The sequence below is a fragment of the Rhinopithecus bieti genome, unplaced genomic scaffold, assembly GCF_001698545.2.
Source record: "Rhinopithecus bieti isolate Rb0 unplaced genomic scaffold, ASM169854v2 scaffold_7604, whole genome shotgun sequence".
NCBI lineage: Eukaryota > Metazoa > Chordata > Mammalia > Primates > Cercopithecidae > Rhinopithecus > Rhinopithecus bieti.
Genome location: NW_016805440.1, coordinates 200,571 through 209,329, shown reverse-complemented (window position 1 = coordinate 209,329; position 8,759 = coordinate 200,571).

Here is an 8,759-nt window from a genome sequence, read left to right as displayed (position 1 = left end):
AAAAAAAAAAAAAAAAAAAAAAATAGAGAGAAGGCTCAGAGTCACAGGGGGAATATGCATCCCTTCTATAGACCAGACCATGGAATGTCCCTAAGATAAATTCTCACCATATCACGTATTTAACTGTAGATGAATGAAGACCTGCCATATCACTGGTAAGGAGTTAACTGGACTTAAAGCACTACTTCTTATTCAGCTCAACTACAAGCCCAGAGTTTCTCCCTGTCCCTCTGTGGAACAAGAAAACCCAAAAATTATAATAAAAATAAAAGCGTAACCAAATGAATCCATTTATACTCAGTCAAAGCCTAAGGAGACAGAGTTTACAAGACAGAAAAAAGGAACTGAGGGCAGGACAGTTATCCTTTGGAGAAAGGAAGCATATTGTAGGGTGGTAGTGGAGGGTGCACAAAGATACCAAGAAAGGATGGGCTGAAATACAAGCTTGCTGGGAAACATGGGACCAATTACGGAGAAAATTGCTGAAGCCAGGGCACAAGGGAGATGTGAGTTTCCATCCTATTCCTTGGACAAAGAAATGTGTTGGCTAAAGAAAAACAATTCCCAAATTTCTGGCACTATACTGCTCTGGAATACACACCCGAAACCTTCTTAAACCCCCCACCAGAGTTTAGTATGAATTTAACCTGGGGAAATAATGGCCAATGTTTCTCTGGGGTGAGGCTGGCATACAGGAGATGGGAAGTGGGCAGTGGCAGCCTCAGCTCCTTATTCATCTAACAGGCACTGGCCTTGTGCAGATTCTACCCTGGGAGGATTTCCAACCACATTTCTTCTTTGCAGTGATTATAAGATTAAACCCCTGATATCTATGACCCAGAGGATGGTGAAGACAGCCACAAAGGACAGGAAAGGACAGGATGGACATAAAGATGGCATGAGATTTCATTCAGAGACGTATCTTAAGTCCCCTACGCCTGAGAAAGATGGGCCAAAAGAATCATCTTTCTTCGATATTTCTAAACTCCATTTTCCTAGGGACACAACTACTTTTTCAGACATAACATCATATGACACTTGCTTGAAAGGTGATCAGGAAACAGGAACTTTAAAAAAAAAAATCTAGACTTTTTAAAAACTGAGGAGGAAATGCTTTCCGCTTTCCCTGGGAGGTGTCAAAATTTATGTCTAACTCTTTTATTTGAGCTAAGAGGCTCTGTATCCACCATTCCATTCTCTCCATCCGTTCTAAGAAACAAGAGCCTCAAGCAGCACTCCTCTTCTCCCGTCTGGGACATGTGCCTCTAGGAAACCCTGGGTCAAGTCTCCAGCATGCATCCCCTCTAGTAAGAGCTAGGACCAAACAGCTCTTTGCAGAGCACCAGGATCAGCTAGAAGACACTTTTGTAATACAAATTTAGGTATAATTCATTATTTAATGATAAATCTATATTGATAGAAAACTGTGTGCTATCTTGAAAGTATAACACTTAAAGGAAAATTTAAAGAAACAAAATAACAAAGGTATAGCTCGTATGCTTAGCATGTTAATATAAATTGATTTTAATGACTGCAGAACTTAATCCAATCTTTGTTCTGTCTTTCCTGAAGGACAAAGGCCTTGGGTTCGAGACTCCCTTCAGTGTAGGGGTGCTTCTGTGTTCACTGAGGTTATTCCTGAAAAACTATGCAGACTTCCTCCGCACCTTCTCAGAGGCCACGTGGGGGAAGGGGAGACCTTCCATTAACTATCTAACAATATGTGGCTGGCCATCGTTTAGAAGGGTACCCCTTCCTGCATTGACACTTTGCTGATTGACAATTTTAAAACACATTTTCTGCTCTTCTGCTCCTTCTGCCTGCTCCAAACCAAAGACAGCAACCTTTTCTCAATGGGAGCTTGAGTTCCTCCTTCTAACTCCAGGTCCCTTCACCTCCCATCAACCTATGAAGACCTGAATCACTGAATCACTGGATTACATTTCTTCATTTGTTCCAACAAATTTAGATCGGGTCTTCTAGTGAAGAGCAACATAAATACCTAATGCACACAGAACAAAAGCGAACTCACAAAACAGGTACTAAGTACGTGTTTCTGTACACACCCCTTACTCCATTTCATTCATTTCAAAAAGCCAAGCCTTCTACATTCTCCAGAAAAGGCCTGGCTGCTTCCCCACAGCTCACCTAGTCGGGACAGAGTCCTGATGGCCACTTTTCTGGGTTCTCTTCTGAAATATGTTCCAACCTTGTCTCCCCCCATCTCCTACCCCATCATTTCTCACCTCTCCCAAAGGAAATCCTCAGCTCTATGCAATTATATTTTCATACCATATATTAATGAAATGACATTTTTCCTGATATCTATAAATATTTGTGTTGTATTACTATATGGTAGTTTGCAAATTTACAAAGGAAAAAATAAATTCTGCATACAACCCTTTATGTGGAGATTAGAACAGTAACACATGGAAAAAGGCATTTAACTAATGGTTTTCTGTCATAATAAGAATCATGATCATCCATCTAGAGCTCTTTCCATTAGCCTATACTGCCCTCTTCATAACCATCATGTATTTCAGAAAATGAGTAATCTCTCCATTTCCATGACTGACTACTCAGGGAAATGTGCTTGTCAATATAATAACCATAGTGTGATGATAACATTTCCCACAGTTAGATTTAATGCCATGTGGACATGTAGAGATCGAAAATATGGATCCTGTCAGAACCAATGAATTCATTCAAGAAACGTGCTAGAAATACACAAGATCAAGAAGCTGGACAATAGTCACAATGATACAGAACCAGCAGACAGAAAGGGTGTAGATTCAGTCTACGCTGCATTCAATAAGGCAACACGACTGCAGGATAACTCTTTGCCAGGTATTCTTCAGAACCAAATGCTTGGGAGACATAATAATAATGGAAGTGAGTCTGAATTACAACTCAAGCCTATGAGCATTAATTTGAACGTTTATTTTAGAATCCTTCGCTATATCATTTCCTTGGGGTTTCTCTTGGGGAAGCTGGAATATGAGATCGGGCAAAACGCTTACTCTGAAAATGCACTAGACGAGCAGTCTCTTCCCAAACCACCCACTTGTGCTGCAGCTAGAGGAGCTCAGTCAGACTGCCTAACTCTGTGAGGGCTGCAACTAGGAAGCAGACTGTGTGTATCTAAAAACATAAATTGCTTACTTCCAAATAATTGCTCCCTTAACTTCTCTCCCCACCACTGCTCAGCTCAAACTCTCAACATAAGGGACAACTTGACCACTGCTCAGGATTAGGAGTGAGGAAAGTGAAGGAGGGATGTTCGCATCTGTATAACAGAGGCAGATGATATAAAATTTCATTTAACTAAAACCCAACTGGATGATCCTTCACTTACCAGTTTTGTTTCATTTGACAATCCCACAGTCTGCCCCAGCAATTGCTTTAAGCACAAAAGCAGTAAGTATACTCACAGGAGAAATTTAGTTTTTTAAACCAATACGTTAAAGAGTACATTCTCAAACTGTGCAACTTCAACCCAATTTCCTCCACATTCTCTGTTTTTACATTGACCATTCATGTTCAGATTAATGACACCCAGGTCAGCCAGTGGTGGCTCACACCTGTAATCCCAACCCTGTAAGAGGCCAAGGTAGGAGGATTGCCTGTGTCCAGAAGTTCAAGACCAGCTTGGGCAACAGAGCAAGATCCTGTCTCTACAGAGTAATGACACCCAAAGTGATGCAAGATTTTCAGTCTTCAAAGATTAAATATTGGTCATGACACTCTACTTGTTAAATCAAGAGACATTTTAAAATGTTCAAAATAAAACAACTGTTTCTTTAAACCTTTTATCAAGCAAAAATTTTAATTAACCAAGAGTACCTTCATTCAGCATTTTTCTTGATCACTGTGTTACTTTAAAATGATTTGAGAATTATCCATTTTTTGGTATAATCCATGTGTCTCTTACCCTTCATTTGAGTAGTCAAAATTGTCTGCATCTGACAATAAGCTTGTGTGCTTTTAAATATACACTAATATATGACTAGGTTCTATTTTCAGGAATTTTATGCTCAAGTCCTATAGAGAAAAGACTCACAAAAGTATTTTCAAAATGAATTCTAATAATATTGTTCAGTCCAAATTCTACTAGCATACTAAATGCTTGGCTTGAATGAAGGGCAGTATGAATAGTGATTGAGGTCTTAAATGATAAAGTAATATGAAATGATAAGCTACTATTAACAAAATATTCTCACTGTCTATTATATATTTAATATGTCTCACTGCTGTGTTTTATAATATATATTATCAACCAGTGAACCTCATTTCATAAACCACATACAATCATCAAGCATGTCAATTGATAAGCACAGCTTGGGTATAGCATTCGGGGAAAGCACAATATGATGAAACCCTCAATTAATTAAATTGTGGCTGCATTCTATTTTTATGAGAGAAGCAAATCACAAGAAAACTTAAGGAGCAAATGTTTTAAAATCTGTAAATCCTAGGGTCCAAAGAACATTCAGGTCAAACTCCTACATGGGTGGTTTTTAATCTTTTTTAAGAAATAGAAAGGGTTTTGTCAATAAAATTTAAAAAAAGAAGGGGAGCTATTCCAGTTAAGGGGAAGGGTGGGGGAGAGGAGTTAATTCCAGAGCTCTGCCACTTCTGCCCTGTGGCTCACCTAGGGCCTTCCCAAGACTGGGATATGCTGTGGTATCAAAAATCTCAAAATCTTAGTGGCTTAAAATAATAAAAGTGTATGCCTTATCCACCCATGCTGCAGAGTCTCCATCTTGACACGTGCTTCTATAATTACCACAGAAGGAATACTCAAGCCTGACAATTAAAGGCTTTGACTTAGAATGGCATACATCACTTCTGTTTCTATTTCCTCAATCAGAGAATGCACATAGCCATGCCTAATCTTAAGGTGGCAGAAAGTAGAATCTTTCTATGTGCCCCAAAGGAGAGTAGAATAAGACAGAAGCGGGCAGGAATAGTGTCTGACACGTGCCAACTAGCAGTGTCAAAACCACAGCACAGTTCAAAACCCTTGCCCTCCAGGGTTTCACTTAGTGTCATGCAGAAGGAGTCCTTGAAAGATGCAAATTTACGAGGAAAAATATTATTTTCTTTCATGTGTGATATCTATTATGAAAGTTAAACAGACAACATATTAAGGAAAGATCTTAAGAAGATGAAGGATTTTCAGAATACCACTTCAGTAAGCTGTAAAATTCAATTAACCAGAACCACAATTTACAAAATATATCATTTAACTCAGGTTCACCTGTTTTATTTATGAGGTTTGGTAACATTTAACACACAACAACCCTTCAAAAATTGTAAGAGTACTAACACTTCCTAATCTTTCTCTTTCCTCTCTTTTTCTTAAAAAACTTTATCTTTTCTATACTGTCAACAACTGCAGACACCCATATGACCAAAAGCCAGAAGCAAGTGAAAAGAAAAAAGACTAAAGAGCATTGGTGAAAACAACTTCAGTGATCATCTATGTCACATTAGAGTTACTAATTCACCCCTTAGTGAACGGATTTAGTATTGTGTGTAAAGTTGAGGTTATCAGCTTACAAAGCATGATTAACTTTAGTGACTCTCATTCCTTTCCTATCATACAGTAGACAGAAGATTAGAGGCAACAAGAATGATCAAAGAACTCCCAAAAGCAGCAGCAAAAAGCAACAACTAACTGGAAAAGACAGATGGAAAGCCATTTAGAAAAACACTTCCATCAGTGGGGGCAAATAGTCTGCATATAACAATCTACCCTACACATTACAGGACAATCTAATGCTTAATGTTGATAATGATGACTCAAAGTCATGAATAAAATATTAAAACTATGACTGCATAATCTAGCATGTATCATCTAGCCTCATTATGTTTACCTTTATTATCTAAAAATAAGGGAGCAGGAATAACTGATCTCTGGTCATTTGGTGATCCTATGCGGTTATAAACAATTGATCAGCACTAAAAAATACAAACTAGAAAGCTGAAGAGAAAAAAAAAATATTTTTTGAGATGAAGTCTTGCTCTTGTCACCCAGGCTGGAGTGCAATGGCACGATCTCTGCTCACTACAACCTCCACCTCCTGGGTTCAAGAGATTCTCCTGCCTCAGCCTCCTCAGTAGTTGGGATTACAGGTGGCTGCCACTATGCAAGGCTAATTTTTTTTTTGTATTTTTAGTAGAGACAGGGTTTTGCCATGTTGGCTAGGCTGGTCTCAAACTCCTGACCTCGTGATCCACCCACCTCTGCCTCCCAAAGTGCTGGGATTACAGGCGTGAGCCACCATGCCTGGCCAAGAAACAATTTAAACTGAAACAAGGTAAAGAATTAGGCAAGGAGAAAAATTAATGAAGCAGACTGCCAAAATGCTTATATGATCAAATAGGCTGAAAATATAGTGCATCATTTATAAGGATTTTGGGTGCAATTGAAAGAAATCCAACACAAACAAGCTAAAACAATAAAGGAATGTATTGGTTCCCATCCCTGGATAATCTAGGGGTAAAGTGGATTTGAGGTTAGTTTGAGCCAGCAGCATAAAAATGTCCACAAGGAAACCCAAACTCTGTCTCTATGCTCTCTGCCTTTCACAATGTCTACCTCATGCTCATGGTCACAGTTTTAATATTTTATTAAAATATGAAGTCATAGTTAATACTAAGTTATAGTTTAATATTTTATTCTTGACCTAGGGTCATCATTACCAACATTGTTATATTGTTCTGTAATATGTAGAGGGTATATTTCTAAGTGCAGACTATCTGTCCTCCATGAAAGCTACCCCCCCAGTGGTTGCAATATCACTGACAACAAATTCCACATGTTACCCATATCCTACCCGAAAGAAAGGGCATCTCTGTCTCAGATTTCCAAGGAAGAATCCTGAGATTCACTGCAGTTGGTCCAGGCTGGGACTCCTGTTCATTCCTTAACCAAACATGTGGCCAGGTTATAGAGTGTGATGCTTAGCCTAAAACAGTCAGGGCCTAATCCAGAAGCAAGGATAGGATCACCTTCTCCAGATGCACGCAGGCCACCAGGGGAAGGCTGGTGTGTTAGTTCATTCTCGCATTGCTATAAAGAACTACTTGGGTAATTTATAAAGAAAAGAGGCTTAATTGACTCACAGTTCAGCAGGCTGTACAGGAAACATGGCTGGGGAGGCGTCAGGAAACTTACAACCATGGCAGAAGGTGAAAGGGAGGCAGACACGTCTTACATGGCTGGACTAGGAGAAAGAGAGCAAAGTGGGAGGTGCTACACACTTTTAAACAACTAGATCTCATGAGAATTCACTCACTATCATGAGAACAGCAAGGGGAAAGTCTGCCTCCATGATCCAGTCACCTCCCACCAGGCCCCTCCTCTAACACTGAGGATTACAATTCGGACATGAGATTTGCGGGAGGACACAAACCAAACCATAACAAGTGGATACCCAAATCAAAAAAGGGTACTGGCAAGAAAAGGAAAAGCAAAGGTCCACTACACATGGAAGAAAGCAAAATAGAAGAGGAACAGTATAACAAGTTGTTTTAATTTATTGGGCAAATATTTAAATACTTAGATTTAGCCAAGTACTGTGCTAAGCACTAGTGGAATGATACAGTAGTGAGTAATACACAGTCTTGCCCTCCAAGGAACTTACAATGAAGTGACAGACAGCAGACATGCAAATAGTTGATTAATATAAGAATAAAAAGCATAGACTGTATAACATCCATGTACTGTTTCCAAAATAATTGCTTCTAAAAGAAAATAAAATCTCAAAAAGTACCAGGCACCGTGGCTCACGCCTGTAATCCCAGCACTTTGGGAGGCAGAGGTGGGTGGATCACGATGTCGGGAGTTCAAGACCAGCATGGCCAAGATGGTGAAACCCCGTCTCTATTAAAAATACAAAAATTAGCTGGGCATGGTGGCAGGCGCCTGTAATCCCGGCTACTCAGGAGGCTGATGCAGGAGAATTGCTTGAACTCAGGAGACGGAGGTTGCAGTGAGCTGAGGTCGTGCCACTGCACTCCAGCCTGGGTGACAAGAGCGAGGCTCCATCTCAAAAAAAAAAAAAAAAAAATCTCCAAAATTGATGTGTTGTGGTATTTTTAAAAATATAATTGTAGTCAGATCATTTAAATATAGAGTTATACCTAAATAACTGTAGATAACAGTATCATAAAATGTAATACATCTTTCAAAAATATTTCTTTAAATGAAAGAGCCATGATGTCAAAATAAAAGTAAAAAATAAAATCTGCATCTAATATACCGTATTATATCAAGAAAACCTAGAAAACAATGGTAGAAAGAAGGAAATAAAATAATACTAAATGAGAGAAAAACTGACTTCAATATATTATAATTAATGGTATCTACGTTATACACACGAGGGTGGATTTAATCACTTGTTGGGAGACAGTCTGATGCCCACCCACCAAGGAGGATCTAACAAAGGGATTTTATTTCTTGCAACAAGTAAAGAGGACATTGGAATGGTTCTCAAAGCATTGTCTCCTCGAGCAAAGGTGGAAACAGGTCTTTTAATGGGCTGATTAGCTGAGTTGTTGTATGTAAGGGTGGCATAAAGGCAGTGAAGGCATTGATTATGCTTCTACATACATCACATGTATAGAAAATGATGAATATATTTATAAAAAGTCTTCTGTACAGAGATTTTAGTATAGTAATGAAGAGAGTTTGCCAAAGTTCATCTCCAACTCAGGCATCGCTGGACCCTTCCTGGAACTTTTTTTTTTTT